Raw genomic sequence first — 18,853 nt, 5'->3', positions numbered from 1 at the left:
ACCTTAGACACTAAGTAGTTTTTTTGTTTGTTTTGTCCATGTATCCCAAGCACCTAGCACCTGTGCCCTTAATTAGGGTTTGTTGAATGGAGAACAAAGAAAACAATACTCTTTCCCTTGAAAACAAACTGTAACCATCAGGTTCCCCTGCTCCTTCAAAGGCAGCCCCTTGCGATAAAGAAGGGGACTTTTATACTTCACCTTTGGGAGATGTGCTACTCTATAGATTTTTCAGTGTGAGTCCTCTCTTCAGAAGGGCAAAGCCTCAGCAGTCTCTACTACTTTCTTTCTCCTTCCCAGCTAATGTACATTCCCTGCACTCACTCTCCTGAGGGAACTGGGGAGAGGCAGCACCTAGAAAACTTGCAAAAGTGGCTTGCATGCCAGAGAGCTCAGCTGAAGAACGGAATGAAGGCTCAGCCTCCTAGAGTTGGGTGAAAGTTAACTGCCAAGCAGCCGTCTCCACAATCCTTGTGCTCCCCACTCACTGGAGACTGGAGGAGAATCTGCCAGGATCTGCCGCCCGCCCGTGCTGCGGCTGCCGCTGCACGAGTGGCTTCCTCTCCACCCCCTCCCTGATTGATTTTTCTCCCTGCCTTCCAATCCCTCCCTTTTCCCCTCCCTCCCTCTCTCCTCGGAGCTCCTAGAGACATACTTGCTGTCCTTCTAGCCTCGGTAACTTTACCAGGGGGATATAGAAGCTGTGGTTGCCACTTCTGTCAGGGAAGTGCAGGACCTCAGGCAACCCGGCTGAGGGCTATCCAGCCTAGCCGAACACCTTTTACTCTTTTTTTTTTTTTTTTTTTTTTTTTTTTTTGGTATTTTTATGTGTCTTTCCTTTAAAGAAAAAAAAAAAAAATCAACCAAAGTACCGAGAAATCCAGAGCTGTCTGCAAGGTTGGTCAGATCCCAGGGATTCTTTAAGAGGCTTTTATTTTTCAAGGGGAGCTCTGAGGGCTGGTGCTGAGCTTGTGCCCCGTGTCATGAAAGGGAGTCTTCACCTCTAGGTAGGTAGTAACGGTTTGTTTTTGTTTTTTACTTTTGAGGGTCCTGGGACTCCCGCTTTAAGGCTCTTGAGCGGTATGTGCTTGCCTGCGAGTGTGTGTGTGTGTGTGTGTGTGTGTGTGTGTGTGTGTGTGTGCGCGCGCGCGCGCGCGCGTGCAAAGAAGCAGGGTTTTGAGACTGACATTTCTTGCAAAGATTGTGGCCATCAGCGTTGTTGAAGGCAGGACATTCTAACAATTGATCAGTTCTGGGAGTTTGCTGAGGATCTAGCACTCAGTGGTCTGGAGGCAGAGCTTGCAGTCATAATAGGGATGTCTTAGCCACGGACTCCAAAGGGAAGGGAGACCTTTGTATTGTGATATTAGTAACAGCAGCAGCAGCAGTTACTACTACTAATAATAAAATAAGCAATAATAGTAGATAATAATTAGCATTTATATGATGCTTTAAAGTTTGCAAAACTCTTATATATATATATATACATATATGTATATATGTATATATATATATATATATATATATATTATCTCCTTCGACCTCCACAACAACCTTGTGAAGTAGGTGGCATTATTATTTCCATTTTACAGATAAAGAAACTGAGGCTTAGAAGACTTAAATGACATATAGGGTCACACACAGCTTACGAGTGCCTGAGGTAGAATTCAAACTCAGATCTTTCTAAGTCTAAATTCAGCATTCTCCCTCCACGTCCCAGTAATACCACTTAGCTTCCTCTGTGAGGGGTCTTTTACTTGCAGTCAGCAGTGAAAGTGGTAGCAGAGAGTTGAGACGGTTCCTCAGACAGATGGGCTTTTGGAGCTCAAAGGAGAAATGAGATTGTTGTCTCTGGAGTGGGGTTCTGTGATTGCTTGCCCAAAAGAGCAGCTTCTTGGACCCCCAGCATCACAGCTCAGGTCTCTCTCAGTCAGAGTTTGGAGTTCTTGTATCAAGTTCACTGTGTGACCTTGAGCAGTTTTTTTTTTTTTTAAACCTCTTTGAACCTACTTACCCTCATTTTGCTTACTTAGCCCTATTTTGTCATTTTACATCTAAGAATTAATTCCTCCACCTGATGTTTTGCAATGCCCAGGATCCAGGATGAGAGTGGGGCTGAGAAATGAAGAGGGTTTTAATAAGATAAAGATTCAAATTCCATCCCTAGCATTTACTTTGTGATTTTGAACACTTAACCTGCCTGAATCTCAGTTTCTTCACTTGTGAAGAAATGAAGGATTTGTATTAGATGGACTTTAACATACAGGAACTTTAGAAGGTTGGGTGACAGAGAAAGGCAAATATTTTTACAATTCTTCCTTAGGACTCCCAGTGACTGGAGAGACAGATCTCTTGATATGGAAAAAAAAAAAAAAAAAAATCCTGGGGAAGACAACATCTCAAATCCTGCCTTTTACAAGGGAATTTCCAGGTGTCTAGAACATACAAATCACTCATTACCAGCCTCTTTCCAGAGAAACTAGACAACTTGTGGTTTTGATTTTTCTTAGACCTCTTTAAAAAAAAAAAAAAAAAAAAAAAAAAAAAAAAAAAAAGAGGTGGTCACTCTTTAAAAGTAGATTTGCAGTTGGCTTTTCAGGCTGCTAAGTGACTATCAGCATGGAGTTTCTAGGCAAGACTTCTATCTCTGGAGATTGAAAAAAATGATTTCATGTTCATGAGCAAAACAGAGTAGAAAACCCTCTTTTTATGAGGGGTGAACTTGACAGTTTCTCTGAAGCTTATTTTATCATTTGAGGTAAAGGATGCCTTTTTAGATCCTTCAGAAGGAAATATTCAATTTCTTAATTTCTTTTTGGCAGCAAAAAAAAAAAAAAAATGTGACTTGGGTCTAAGGAAGGAACAGACCCTTATCTTAAAGTTTATAGCCTTCTTGGATTGTGCCCAAGCAATAAAGTACTGACATCTATGTATTTCTTTCAGCCTTCCCATTTCTTTCCTTTTCTTTTTTTTTCTTGAGGGATTGTAAAAATCTCATTTCCTTAGGTGCTTGTAATGTTTTAGAGCCATATATCAAAAGTTTTTTTCTCAATTTTCTGGAATGTATTGTTATTTCATCCATTTACCTGTTTTCATTTGGCCTTCTTAGTCTCCTGGGCTTGCCTCCTGTTTGTATTTCTTTTTTTCTTTTTGACCAAAGACTTCTGTTTTGCCTATTAATTGCGTTGACCCTTATTATATGTCAGTTTTTAGTTGCCTCCCCGCAGCAGGGGACTTATGCTATGAACTTTCCAAGAACTAGCACTATGATGGCTTTTCTCCAATGGTTAATTAGGATGCAGAAAGCAGCTAGCTTCCTTCTGAATGAACAAAATGGAGGGGTGTGTCTACTCTGGATGGGCAAGAAGTAGTTATTCAGTCATGGACAAGAAGTAGTTACTCCCTCTTCACTCTTCTGCTAGCAAAGATATTTCCCACTCCATTCCCCCATCTCTGAAATAGTGTCAACTCATGCCCCCTCCCTCAATCCAGGAAAGCAATGGATACCTTCTACCTAGGAAGCTACTGTCATGCTTATTAAATTGTTAGTTTATTAAATTTATTGTTAGTTTAGTAAATTTAGTCTGTTCATTAATCATTGAACTATTCAGTCAAACATTTCTCTGCTATGTTCAAGATAAGAGGTATAATGAATAGAGAATCCACTTTGGCCTATCATCATAAGGCCAAAGGCTCCCTATGACAATCCTTACTCCCTTTCTTTTGGTTAGCTTTTAATAGCAGCTATAGAAGAGCTAAAATAGTGGGTCTTCTTTTTGTAGTCACCCCATCATTACAAGGGATGCACTAATGCAGATGCCAAATGCAAGAGTCCAAAAGACAGCATGGTCCAGTGAAAAGAGGACTGTCTCGAGTCAGAAGATATAGATTTGAGTCCTGTCTTTGTTACTTTCTGTTTGTAATATTGGGCAAGTAATTTCACTTCACTTAACATATGTAAAATGGGGGGGGTCTCTGGGGTACCTTCTAGTTCTATGACTCTATGATCCATATGTAGGAATAAATGCTGTCAGGAATATTAAAAAATTATAACTCTGTATATGATGGTCTGTCCCAAATGTGAAGCTATAAAGCTGTAAATCTACATATAACCATGATCCCTCTCCTATCCCAATAAATCCACACTTTTCTTATTGTCCCCAAAACATTTTTATGACATTTTGATTTGGTTTATTAGATTCTTTCTTTTGTATTCCTTTGTATTAAGGGACTCACACACAAAACCAACTGTGAATGAAGGAAGGTAAAACTTCTTGTAGTTTACATTAAATAATTGTAACACAAAACAGCAAGTTGAAGTCTTGAAAAGTTTGCAAATCAAATGTTTTTCTTTTTGATCAATACGTTCAAATGAATGGTGAAGAAAGTTCCTCTCCATTTTCTTTCCCTTTTTTAGTGGGGAAGAAAATAAAAGCTGTTATTAGGAAATGCAGTAGGTTCAGTAAAGAAAGTTATTTACATAACATGCCCCTGATTTTGTACCTGGACTTTCCATGTAATATAGGGAAAAGGGGAAGCAGTGTTCAAGAACTTATGAACATTTTATTTACCAATAGTACTTGCATCTGCCAAGCCAAGCTCTCTGATCTATAAGAAGTAGACAGCTTGTGTTTATGGCCATGCAGTGAAATGAGAACACCAGCTGAAGGAGACAATGGGACTCTCCAAATGTGGCAAAATCATATAGGCCAGTAGCACGTAATTGGAACCTCAAAGGAAAAAAGATATAGAATGATGTTATAAAACTTGTTGGGTAAACATTTCACAACATGATTATTAGAAAAGTCTTTTAATAAAAGGAAAAGAATCACTTTTTTTATCTAGCAGAAAGAACCCTTTAATCAGCTTCACTTTCCCTTCTCTCTTTTTGAAATGATATCTTTATAGGGGTATAAAGAAAATAAAAGAAATTCCATGCTCTTAAGTCTTTTTTTTTCTCTTAAGTCTTTAGTCTGAAGTATAGGATTTTTGGTTTATGTGTATGTTTCAGGTACATTAGTTTTAACTGGCAGCCCATCTGACTTATATTGGAAATGTTCTTTGAAAATGATGGATGTTTGCCTCAAGAGTGTGGCAGATTATCTAGAAGAGATCATTTAACATCTAACCCCATGCAGGAGAGGCAACCCTGGAAATACAAAATGCCATCAAGAAAGGAAGCTTTTCTGATCTTAATTCTTTCTATCCTGACTTGTTTACATGATGTTATTAAGTAGTGGGTGAAATAGATAAATGTTTTCAGAGATTTTGATATTATTATGCTAATTATAAGGCAAAATAAAATTTTTAAAAATAAATTAATGAAGGGCAGTGTTTAAATCAATGGAATCATTCTCATTGACAGATCAAGAGAGTAGCAAGTGGCAAAAGAAGCATTTTCACAGTCTCATTTCAGAATTCATTCAGTAGTGAGCAACAAATATGTCAGTTTCAGTTTCTATGGAAGAATCTTCAGCTCTAGCAAGAATTTGGGAATTCAATGAAATGTTCTCTACTTCATTGTTGAGTTTATTGAATGCCTACTGTATTCTTAGCTCTGTCCTAGGTGCTGACACAGATGTAGAAGATGTGGTTCCTTAAGAAGTTGGGGAGACAAGACAAGCCAGAATCAATTTGAGACTAATATATAAGTCAGGACATCTTTGTCTAGAATGCTGTATTTCATAAGACAGATCCTTGAAGTTATGATTTTGGAGGATAGTAAAGGTTGAACATAGCCAGTGGGACTCAGATTTGAAATATGGATAGGATTTAAAGAGGCGAAGCAGAAAAGCCTGAGTAAAGGGGAAACAGATGAAGGAAAATGATTTTGGGGAAAATTAATAAATTTATTGGAGCAGGGATTATATCAGAGAGCAAGGGGAAACCCATTTGATGATGAAGTTAATACTGTGTTGACAATGGCAAAGGTGATAATATTAAAAGCAGACTACCTACCAACTATTTGTTAACCAATTTCTTGATTTGTCTATTTTTTTTTTATCAGTGGTGGCAAAAGTCATATCTTTTTCTCAAGCAAATTGTTTTGGGAAGAAATAAAGAAATATTCTCTTTGATTGACTCTTCCAACATGACCCTTTGTCTTTATCTTGAAAAAGATTCTTTGGAGAGACAGAAAAGGAGAAAGTTGGGAGACATTTTCAAAAAATACAAAAGGAATGATAGTTTAACAAAAAATGTATCTTTCCTCCTTTCAACCAGAGGGAGAAATTTGAAAGTGATAGCTTCCTGAAATAAGTACAATTTCCATGAAGCTTTTCTCAATAATTCATTTGATCTCACTGTGTGTGTGTGTGTATTACTGCATTTGAAACACTGGACTCTCCTTTGCCTATAGTGAGATGACCTTGACTAACAGAGCCTATAGTCTAATTTCTGCTCTAGAGGTACATACTGCTCTCTCATAGTTTCTATTCCTGCCACTCAAACATTCCATTTAAATATATTGGTTGAAGGTTCCAGGTCAGCTCTGCTTGGTAATAACTCCTTTAATGACAATATTCTGGATTAATTACCAGAATCACTTTTATGGGGCCCATTTATTTGCTTTTAACCATAGTATAGTCACAATAACTCAGATTCATTCAATTTAATGGTATCCCCCAGGAAACATTTTACTTTGTGTTTGAAATGGGGATAAGCCCAGAAATTGTAGCTTTAAAAATTACCTTAGAAAAGAATGGTTCTTGGTGAATCAGTACTAAAATATCATATTATGTTTATAATCTCAGATAAGGTATAATTTGGCAGAACCAGGTGCAATCTTCTAGTCTATTTAAAAAGGATATGAAAAATTGGAATAGGATACTTAGAGCTTATCAAATGTCTGTTTCCTTTTCCAAAACTATTATGTCCCATTCTTTTTAATAGAAGCAAAATTGCCCTTAGGTTATGTTCAGTTTGAAGATTTTGAAAAGCTCCTTTGGCAATTATGGAAAAGAAAGCCAAGTAGCCAGACTAAAAGAACACAATTACGTCTAGTACCAGTTTTTGCTTCTCCCATGTTTTCTTAGGTAGCATATTAGTTTTTTATGACAACTTCTATCAATACTTTTACCTTCCTTTCATTTACCTCCTGATTCTATTGATAAGAACTTCCACTGATTGCTAGTTAAAATAATGATTTTAACTAGGTTTCACTTGAATTCAAAATTTTGTAGGATTAATGAGTGAAGAGATGATTTGTCTCTGCCAGATTCTACCACAGATACACCTTCCAGCTTGCCCTCTTTCCTCCCTCCCTCCCACCAAAAAATGTTCCATTAATGTGTTGAGTCTTTTTTGAGGCCATGAGAAAGCACCCTCCATTGGTGATATAAAAGATAAATGAAGCAGTAATGAGTGGTTCTGATTTTTTAAACTTTTATCTTTACCTAAATTATGGGTAATTATAGCCAATAGACAGTCTGAAGTGATTATTAATTCTCTGGTTTTTTGGCTTTTTTCCCCCCCTGACTTCAATTTTCCTGGCCAAAGCCAGGAAATTGTTTTCTTTATCTGTTCCATTTCCGGACTCCTCTGACAGTCCAAAAAAAAAAAAAAATTATCCTTTGGATTGAATTTTGTCAAGATGGTTATTGGTCCAAAACAGAATAAGAAATGTGTTAAGTAATACTTGAAGCAAGAGCCTTTTATTAACAAGTAATATTCTTTTTCACTAAAAGTACTTACTCAGAAAAGAGGTGACCCTGGAATCTCAAAGGCCAATTACAAGATCTGGTGGATACTACTAAGTCTTTTTAATATGCAAAATTATCTAAGAACCATATAACAAAGTTTTGGTGATACACTTCACCAAAAGGCTAATCATTGAGCAATGAACCACATATGCTAAAGTTATCTGTTACAGGGTGGGATTTGAAATATTAATATCATTCAAATTACATATTATAAAGTATAGAAATCTTTTCATAACAATGAATTTACAATCATCGATCTTATTACTAGTTCTATATAAAATGAATCCAGCTAATTCATCCTACCCCCAACCCTATTTTACCCTTCCTCAAACCCCCAACCCCACTTCAATCCTAGGTCAACCTAGCATTAGTGGGCAGCTTTATTTGAAATGAGTAATAGCTCAGAAATCAAAGACAGCTGCCTTTGTTATGTCTTCTCTTCCCCCAATCAGATAGGAAGTACACCTTCCTGTGTATTAGGAATGCTAGTACTACATTTATTTGTAAATGCAAATTCTGATTTCTAAATATGTGTTCATCCATCTCACATTATATTGTGAAAAAAGACAACCCCATTCTTGGAAGAAAATGACCAATTTTTTTTTCTTTGAAGATATAATTTCTTTATCCAGATATAGATATCACACTAATTCTATCCTGTGGGTATGGATGAAAATGCACAAAGGCCAAAAATACCTCTTTAAGGTTCGCACAGTAACTACTGGTTGTCCACTTAAAGACTTAAAGTACATAAATTTGATGCCATGTTAAATAAACTTTAATCATTCATTTACATAATTTAATCAAGCCACTTGCTCTTGGCCAAATTATTTGGATTGAGGATTAGAACTTGACTTTCCTCACAGTTTTTAAGGGTCAGATTCCCAGTCATCACATGTCACTAATGAGAACTTTAGGGATTGACTAGGTACAGTACTCACTGATCACTTGATCACTGGCTTCACATATTTAGTGTAACCAGTTGAATGGTTGATTATTGTACCCAAATAAGCAGAGGTTCCTCAAAACACTATCTTTGGAAACTAGTGTATCACTTCTTCTCTGAGTAAACAATGCATCAGATTAAATAACACTATGTCAGTGTTCTGTGTAAAATGCCTCCCCTTTCTGATTACACAGGACAGCTTTTCATAATGTTTCATTTGGGGGATTGGGGGAAGGCTGTGCTGAATAAAGGCAAAAGAAGGGCAAAGAGATGGGATCAGAATAGGAGAGAAAAGGGAGCCTTACTCTTCTTTATATAATGACTCTTGTCTGATCCACACTACATGCAAAATAATCCTTAATCAATTTTGTTTTAATTACCAAATGTGGGAAAACAGGAGTGTTGCAAATACATGCAGTTTTAATTTATGCATAGACAAGTTTACAGAATAATTACCTTGCAGTTGAAGAATAAAGAATAGTGTCAGATCTGGTTAATCCACGCTTGGCTTATCCTTCTGTCTCTGTATCAAGAAGATTTCGAGTGGTAACTAATCTGTTAGCATGTATATAATGTGCCATTGTTTTGTTAAAAAGGGGGGGGGAGTAAAATTGGGATTGAACAAATTTGAATATAGTTTTCTGAGAAATAATATTATATCTCTGTTATCAACAAACATGCAATGTTTAAAAGGTACTTTTTTGTGTTAATGGAGGAGAAATTATCTATATAACTTATTTTAGCTCCTATGATACCAAAGCTTGCATCATAGCAATGAATGAAAAGGAAAGCTGTAACGTTCAGTAGAGTTGGTGTTTAGAAGGGAGCTTAAAGTTCATTAAGCCTGACCTCATTTTACAGATGAGAAAACTGAGTCTGAAAGAATTAAATTTTTTCTATTATTAAATTTTACTTTTAATTTATGGAATAAAACATGCATTTCTATAATACTATTTTTTAAAAAGATGATTTCACATGAAATTGCAAACCTACTGTGTACCCTTGCTATTCCTTTCAAATATACAACAAAATAATAATATAAATTTATTTTTTTTCTTCCTTCCCCCCCAGAGATGGTTATCATTAAATACAATTAGGGATGTACATGTAGTGCGTGTATATGTGTGTGTGTGTGTGTGTGTGTGGTGTGTGTGTATAATTATTTTATACATACTTTATTAGTTCTTCTTTGAATGCAAATGGTGTCTCTCTTCATATACCCTTTACAATTAATTTGGGTATCTAATAGTCAAAATGACTTATTCGATCAAAGTTGTTCTTAAACTTTCTGTTACTGTGTACAACATTCTCTTGTTCTTCCCATTTCATTCTTCACTATTCTGTGCAAGTGTTTCCATGGTTTTCTAAAATCATCGAACTCATCATTTCTTAGAGCACAGTAGTATTGCATCACAATCCTATACAACTTATTCAACTATTTCCCCATTAATGGACATCCCTGTAATTTTTAGGTTTTTTTCCACCACAAAGAGAGATCCTATAAATTTTAAATGATTTGCTCAGGACCACACAACTAGTGGAAAGTGTATGAGAAAGGTTTGGACTCAGATCTTATTAACTCTAAACTCAATACTCCATCTACTTTCCTACCTAGCTGCTTATAATGAATGGCTGATTACCCATTATTCACATCCCCAAGCAAAACTGCCTGGAGTGGGAGGCCAGCAATGATTACTGATGACAATTTCTCCATGTATTCTTTCAATACCATGCAGCTGGAAACCTTTAATAGCTCAGTATACTGCAGTTGATTGAAGAATATGATTTTAATAAAGTGAGTTAACCATTCCAAAACATCAAAATGGGGAAGATAAAATTTGGCCTGTTGCATTTAACTAATTTTCTTTCTATCCTCTCTGGAGTTCTCCTGAACCCTTGTAGAGCTATTCCCAGGACAGAGTCCCAGTTTGTAAACTGAAGCCTCAGAAAGAAAGCCTCTACTGGAAGTTTCAAAAAAGGAGGAATGAAAAGCATATATTTGGTGGATGTGCAATGTCTGATTTGTGGGGGAAAAATTTTTCATTTATTAAGACAAATGCTATTTCTTAAAGAATTGGGTTTGGACAATTTACCTAAGGGCAGATTAAAACATTCACTTTTTTTTTTTTACTATGCCTTACTTGGGGGGTGGGCAGGTACAACATGGCTAAGATGGAAATATGTTTTGCATGATTTTGATATCATATTACCTGCCTTCTCAATGGATGGGGAAGGAGCTGGAGAGAGGGAAAGAATTTGGAACTCAAAAAATTTTTGAAACAAATGTTCAAAATTAATATATTTTTTAAAAAAGAATTGGATTTGAGTATAGCAGGGTAAACATTGCAAGACTGATTAATAAATTTCCTACTGTTTTCTTCCTGCTGTGGTTATTAGTTAAGCCAAAAGCATTATAATTCCAGAAACCAGTTCTTGGCAGAAGAGTATGGTACTCAATGCCTCTGTCTTGCCACCTGTTGGGACTGTTGCCCTTTCTTTACCCTAAATAACCAGGCCTAAACAGTTGGATGGCATCTGTTCTTAGTGAACACCCACACTGCTACCTCTGAAATAATATACTTGTCTTGCCAAATGACATATCCCTGGTGCAGAGAATGCTATCCCTCCCATGGATCAAAATGCATTCCAATGAAAGAGCATGTCATTTTTTAAAGACATTGCATCCCGAATACTGCTAATTCCTCTTGGGTTACACTGTATACCTACATCCAGTCTTCTTCATTTTTCAATCACAAAATCCAATGATATATTTAGAGAAGCAGACAGTGTGAATAGCAACCACCAAAAGAAAAAATTCTCAGGCTAATGATCTAGAGGAAATTGACTGAAAGGCTGACTAATTGTACCTTGGAGATTTTTTCTTAATGCCTTTTTTAGAAACAAAATATTCTAGATACTTGTTCCATGTTTGATACCAATTGAAGTCATACATACATGCAAACACATATGTAGAATCAATGATATTTTTGGTAACTTTTACAGAAACTGTTAATTTTTCTATAAACAAAAGCTACTATAAATATTATAAAATAAACTGCTCATGATGGTTTGTGAAACTAAGTTTCTCAGAAACATTTATTCTCTGGGCCCATAATCCCCAGGATACACAAGAGGGATCAAACCAGACCTTCTAAAACCACAATCTCCACAGTGGAAATGGAGATAAAACTTTGACACATTCTCACAACTAGAGATTCTTCAGTCCCAACATCATATAAGTTAAGAAATATTCTTTTTTTTTCTTCAATAGAACATTCAAACAAAGAATAGACAAGAACCTTCTTTATTTTCCTTTGGGATCTATATAGCAAAGATGCTGAATTTTTTTTTTTTTAAGTTTTCTTAACAAAGAAAGTAGATTGGGTTGTTTAGAGGCTTTGAAAAATTACAAGATTCTTAAGGTCATTCCAAACCACTATTATATGAATTTTGAAGTATGGTGCTATTTTGAAGACAGTGAGTAATCATATTTATGTCAAACAAAAGAGTGGGATGAAAGTCAATAGAATGATCTCTGTTTAGATGAAATAGAATTAGACCTTGGATTATATTAGTGTTTTTCTGGTGCTTAGAAGAAAAAAGATTTGACATATATTAACATCCCTGTACCTTTCTTTAGAAACTTTTGAGGAAAAGTACTTTAACAATATCAGTAGAAACTATCAGGAAATAGAATGCAAATCAAATATTTGCTGCAGTTCATCACATCAGTCTAGCTTGAATTCAGTTAAATACTATTTATCAAATCCAAGGGTACATGGACATTATTTTGTGACTTTGACTGTAAAAGCAGAGTGTGAAGGATGGTTTTTGTCTTCTAAAATTTTTGTCTTTTTAAGAGTATGGTACTCTGTGGTACATAAAAAACTCTTCTCTATGAGTGGTTTTCTTCTATATAGTATTAGGTTTCCTTTGATTCCTATATGGTAAATTCTTACTAAGTGCTTGTTGATTGATTGAATTTAAAAAGATTATTCTAGGTATATTTGCTCTTTACATTTAGAAACGGGAATATGTGAATCATTTTGCAATTTGTGTTATTCTTATGCTAAGCATCCTGTGGAGAAGCAATATGGAGGTGGATAGAGAATAGCCCTTGGAATCAGGAGGACTTGGGTTGAAGCTCTTGCCTCTGACAAGTATTGACTATTTGACTTTGGACAAGAATTTTATCCTCTCAGTGCTTCCAGACTGTAAGTTGCAGGGAAGATATGAACACACATTAAAAGGAGTTCTTCATGGGGAGGTCTTAAACCTAATGTAATCACAGGTGATAGCCTCCCCCTCAAAAAAAATTGATAATGAAAAACAAGAAAACAAAGGAAAATGAAGCACTAATTATAGTATCTTACACCATTAATCAATGGTAGAAGGATCACAAAATCACCATCACCTAGGGCTCATTATTTGATGGAGTGTTATGCCATTGGGAAAAGAGAATTCTATATTAGAAAAGACCAGTGACCTGTGATGTAGGAGTCTTAGAACTCAGTCAAAACTCTGATAATCCATTAATTCTGTAACCCTAGATAAATAATTTCTATATAAGGAATGCCTCAGTTTGCTTAGCTCCAGTCTCATGGAGGTGGGGAGAACCATATTCCCAAATTCACAAAGCTGTTGACAAGAGAAATGAGGGGGTGCATGTGTGAATATTTTAAAAAAGATAATATATACAATACTGTCTAGACATAAAGTACTATTCTTATGGTCAAACTCTTTACCAGTGAGCTAAATTCTGCAGATACATTATCAAGTAAAAGGAGGAAATAGAAATTCTTTCAAATGGCATGTGCTTTTTTTCTAATTCTAACCTTTTCATGGCTGAATATTTTTTTTTTCACTTTGCTGATCAATCAGATTTATATAAAACACTCTTGTGGATGTTTGCCATCATGAAGGATGTTCATTGGCTGAAAAAAATATCACCTAGTCTGGAGTCATTATTATATTTTGTATCCCTGTACTGCAAGTTAGTAGTTTCCAGCTTTACATAATTTTGATCTTTGAATTCTAGTAAAATGGATTCTCTCCTTATATTCTAAGAATATTTCCTTTGTTGCTTCCCCTTTTTCCTCTGTTTTCCCTGCCACTATTGGGATCAGGAAGCAAGACAGCTGTGAGTATTCCTGGCTACAGAATTCACTTTCCCTGTTCGTCTGTTCTAATGTCCAAGTTAGATAGTCCCCAGGCAGGGGCCTTTGTGTTTACACAGATGTTGACCTGAGTGGACCTGATGATCAGATGAAGCTGGAACTTATTAGAGCCAGTTAATTTAACCATGGGTGTCAGTTGTTTGGCTTATTCCTGCCTTTGAAGCAGGACATAGTGAGCTTATTTCACAGATCAAACTTAAATCCAGATAGAGACCAGCTAAATCCCTACTTTTAAGGAGAAAAGACAGAGCAATATCCCATGACTCTGGACTCATCCTTATCTATATTGTGATCTGACAGGAAAAGGGTTATCATTTATTGAACCTGTCTAGATGAAATAGTTCAGATCCTCAATGCTCCCTCACTCTTTGTTCCTTCAAAGGCTTCACAAATGAGAACACTAAAATCCTTGTTTAAACTTAGTGTATAAAAATTTAAGAATTATGTTCTTAAAATGTAATTAAGTTCTGTAATTGTTTGTAGAGAAGATTAGTTATTCAATTCAGCAAAGCTTTATGCTGTCTCTGACATGTCTCCTTTCTAATGTCTCCGGAGAGGGGCAGGATGAGAGAGAAGAGCTTGGTGGGAGATCATTATTGGGAACTATTGTCCAATCAGTAAACGGGCAAAAATTTGAGGATGATCAAAGGGCTACATTTTCAGCTGAGATTAAGTCAATGAAGTTCAAACCATTCATGCTGGTCTGTGGGAATACCAGCAATATTTTCCCTAGATGAATTGTGTTCAACATGACAAAGAGGAAGGAGAAAAATAAGCAAAAGATAGCGGGTGTTTCTTGAAATAACAGCTGCAGAGCAATTGAGCTTTATAACTTTGGGCTTGAAATGAAAGACTAAATCCCAAACTCTAATCATGGATCAGACAAATTCCATAGTTGGAGACTTAGGCAAAACTATCTGACCACTCATTTTGTTCTGTAAAAATGGGCATAATGGCAATCTTCTCTATAAACTGTGATTATCTGAAGGTTTTGAAGTAGCAAATCTTATCATTTAGTTTTATAACAGGTAAATACAGTCTAGATGGGAAATGAAGGATAGGTTGTTTGGAAGTTCTGGGACATCCCCCTCCCCTTTCCTTTTCTTTGCCTTTCCATTGATTTTATTGGTATAAAGAATTTCCCAAAGAAGAAACTGTTTCTAACAAAATAGATCCACCATTGTTCTGTAGTTTATAATCTTAAAGTTAGGGCACTAAGTGGTTAAGGAACTTGCCCAGGATCAGTTAGTTATTCAATATGGATCAGAGTTGGAACCTGAACTCAGTCCTTCCTGATGTCAAGGCCTGATTTCTGTTCCATTCTGATTTTCTGTCATTGGTTTTTTCTGGATCAAAAGTCAAGCAGCAACATTCTTGCAACATGTGCAAGAATAAGCTTTTATGTATCCTTTGGTCTCCAAGAATTTATGGAAAATTATTGCTTTACAACATGTATCTGAAACCATAGCTACCACATAAATTTTTGTTTCTTTTTCCCACTAGTCCCCCACTACCTTGAGTCAAATCACACTTTTACTTGGGGATTAAATGAGCTGTGTCTTATATCATGACTGCTGTATGCAAAGGGATTCCCTGCAATAGGCTCAATCCACAGGTTATTAGGATGTAACCCATACTTAACTTTTTTGTACTCTGATTGAAGCAGCATAAATTATTTTTTGGGGGGAAGGAACCAAAAATAGTTCAGCAGATGTTATTCCCATGTCCAGCCTTATGATATGCAGCAACAAAGCAACTAATAGGAAAATGAGGAGACTGGAGATATTCTCTCAAGTCCCTTTCCAGTCTTATGATTCTATTTTTTTCATCTGCAAATTATTTTTCCTGCAATTTAATTTTCTAAAATCAAAGAGTAGATATTGAATGTAAACTTCTGGGAATCAACCCTGAATTCTAAATAATGATGATGAAATTTGTATGGTATAGCTTCTATTACTTATGAGCAAAAGTAAAACTCACTATGCTTAGATAAAGCAGTTGGGTAGTCAGTAAATCCTTATTAAATGTTTGTTATATGACAGGCACTGTGCTAAGTGCTAGGGATACATGAAGGCAAAAATGACTCCCTGACCTCAAGAAACTTAAAAATCTAATGGAGTCATCTGGATCGGTAATCTAGTTCATATTTACTGTATTTTGGAAGCATAGACTAGCCTAATTCATTAAAAAAAAAAATTCAATTCAACATTCATCTGCCAAAACAGAGGCTTCAAATAACAATAAATAATTCTTCTCATAAATTCTTCAAACTTTCCAGCTTTTTGATTAGTGAATGCAATCATTTCCCCAGAGAAAACCAGGATAGAGAAAAGCTAAGAAAGGTCACACCGTGAATCAGAGAGCAAGCCCAGAATGGAGCCAGAATGTTCTCATTCCTAATCCTATGACAATCACTAGATCTCACTTTAAACCCTAAGGAGAAGCACTTCATATCAGTATGTATTATTTTCAGGCCTATAATAAGATGCTTGGATGAGAAGCATTTCAAGTGTTACTTTAAAAAGAGTTGTCATAACAACAGGAATAAAAAGATAAAATGCTACTACAATTTCAAAGGCCTGTTTAAGTCTTGCCTACAGCATTACTTCATCTTGATGTAGGGGTCCAAGGGTGGCCTCTTAGCTCATACAAGAAATTTGAGTACATAATATTGCCATATTTGCCACAACCCAGTTGATTTGTCATTTTTACTTAGCTTCACGATCACATACACATCTGTCTACCCAACCAAATCTACCGTAAACTAGTTTGATTTTTAGGAAGCCCACATAAAAATCAAATGACCATACCACAAACTAGGTCATAGCTGAACAGCTTTCACTTAAGATTTATTGTTGCTTTAATTTGAAATGAGTTCCTATTATTTAGAGGAATCACTTTTCCCTTCTATCTTCATCTAACTGACTAATAAGCCCAGGAGAGATGAAAAGGAGATTGGAGACCACTGTTTATAATTAGATCGCTATACATTATTCTAGAACCTAATGTCTATTTGCTCACTATTTGCAAAGTTGGAGGAAGCTCACTCTAATAAAAATAGTTCTTGCTCATAAATGTAGTTTTTTCAGCAGAATACAAAACAGCAACAAAATATAAGATGGCAATATTTGCATCAGGATTACTAGCAAGAAAAGAATCTGTCTGATCTGGTCCAAAGGGTGAGTCAGTTTAAATAGGTGAGCATCACATAGAACTTTGCTTGGCCAAGCCCAAAATAGTTTTCATGCAAAATCCAACTCAACAAGCATTACTTTCTATGTTTGAGATACCATGTAAAATCCTGAGTATACAAAGACAAAGCACAAAAATAGCCTCTGCCCTAAAGAAGCTTACAGTTTTCTTAAATATTTTCAAGAAATGATTTTTTTCCCCCATAAGACAAGTGACATCACTCAGGATAGTGAGTTGTTAAATAGATCAATGTCCAGATTGCCTTTATTCTTAAAAATTCTCTCTTCCTGGATGGGCATTTTTAGGTTCTCTACCCTGTTGTTTCAGATCTTTGTCTTTCCCTCAGGTGTGGAATAGCACTTTCTTCTTGACAGTTTGTATCTGTTGTTGATTTTGTGTTAATGCGCAATCTGTAGCTGGTCAGAGAAGGGCCAACTTCATCTCTTAAAGAAGTATTGGGGGTATACTACAGTTAATATAAAAGACAAATTGTGACAGCATTAGTCAAAGATCTTCCATCCTATTATGGGTTACAAAAGATGTACTTCTGGGTCAAGGTCATTATAAGAATAGGGTTAAATAAGATTTTACTTTTAATTCTTTTCTTGGCCAATTAAATCATCAAAGTTACTTGCAGTTCATTCAATATTTCTTAAGACATCTGCTAAATTTTGTTATCCTTAATTACTATTTCCCCTTCAGGAATTAAACTAGTAAAGAAATTAAAGAATTGATATTTGATATTTTAATTGCCCTCCAAACAAGTTATTTAATTGGGTAATGCAATTTCTTTTAAAAATAAAAAATGTAGAAAAAAGTCCTATAGTTTATACATTTGAGTCTATTATTTTCTAATTTCAAGCTTAAATGCGTTTCCCCTATATCTTTCTATAACATAGGAAAATATGAAGTCATTTTCCCTAGAGCAAAAACATTTCAATTATCAAGAAGGTCTTGCTTTCAATTACCCTATCAGTTATGCTGTTAATTTGTTTTTCTTTTCCTATTCAGTAAATGGTTCGATTACTATAGGCTCTATATTAAAAATACCTTCATGGCTATCTTCAACAATGAGAGGATCCAAATCAGTTCCAATTGATCAGTAATGAACAGAACCAGCTACACCCAGAGAAAGAACATTGGGAAATGAGTGTGGACCACAACATAGCATTTATACTCTTTCTGTTATTGTTTGCTTGCATTTTTGTTTTTCTTCCCAGGTTATTTTTACCTTCTTTCTAAATCTGATTTTTCTTGTGTAGCAAGACAACTATATAAATGTGTATAACTATATTATATTTAACATATACTTTAACATATTTAACATGTATGTGACTACTTGCCATGTAGGGGAGGGGGTGGCCGGAAGGAGGGGAAAAATTAGAACAGAAATTTTTGCAAGGGTCAGTGTTGAAAAATTACTCATGCAAATGTTTTTTTCAGTAAAAAGCTATAATAATAATAAAAAAGAAAAGAAAAAAATACCTTCAACATATTTTGTTAACATTTGTTCAACAAAAGGCAGAGAAAGGCAGCACAGCAAGGCTTGGGGGCCAGCACTTTGAGTTCGTATGTTCCTTCTGTCATTAATTAGTTTTGTGCTCTTTTATAAATCATTTGATCCATTTCCACATGTTTCTTTACCTATAAAATAGAGACAGAATTATGAATTAACAATTGTTTTATATGGTTTCTTCATTTTGGTTACAAGGGCAAAGTATTTTTATTTCCTACTTAAACATAAAAGAGTGGATTGCCTCTGTAAGGGAAACAACAATAAATGGTTTATAGCTTCATGAATTCAGGGCTAGAAGGGACTTGAGGTCATCTAGCTGAAA

The 18,853-nt window shown here is 35.5% G+C and overlaps 1 protein-coding gene and 1 long non-coding RNA gene across 7 annotated transcripts in view; one reads left to right on the top strand and one right to left on the bottom strand.

Moving 5' to 3' along the window:
- Positions 1-18,853, top strand: part of RIPOR2 (RHO family interacting cell polarization regulator 2) — a 235,859-nt gene that overhangs the window by 143,806 nt on the left and 73,200 nt on the right. The window contains exon 1 of one of the 6 annotated variants that reach the window (XM_074272907.1): positions 809-897. The exons of 4 other annotated variants lie outside the window; for them this stretch is intronic. The gene's annotated coding sequence lies outside the window, so the exon portion shown is untranslated. Of the gene's footprint in view, positions 1-808; positions 1,008-18,853 lie in introns of those variants that run through there. One more of the 6 variants, XM_074272893.1, reaches the window with a different exon arrangement.
- LOC141545713 (uncharacterized) overlaps positions 4,169-18,853 on the bottom strand; it is a 58,836-nt gene continuing 44,151 nt past the window's right edge. The window contains exons 4-5 of the long non-coding RNA XR_012483125.1: positions 9,103-9,169; positions 4,169-4,730 (exon numbers count right to left, since the gene is read on the bottom strand). This is a non-coding gene — a long non-coding RNA (uncharacterized LOC141545713). The remainder of the gene's footprint in view (positions 4,731-9,102; positions 9,170-18,853) is intronic.

Source organism: Sminthopsis crassicaudata, chromosome 1, assembly GCF_048593235.1.
Source record: "Sminthopsis crassicaudata isolate SCR6 chromosome 1, ASM4859323v1, whole genome shotgun sequence".
In the NCBI taxonomy this organism is placed as follows: domain Eukaryota; kingdom Metazoa; phylum Chordata; class Mammalia; order Dasyuromorphia; family Dasyuridae; genus Sminthopsis; species Sminthopsis crassicaudata.
This window is presented reverse-complemented; position numbering and strand designations above follow the sequence as displayed.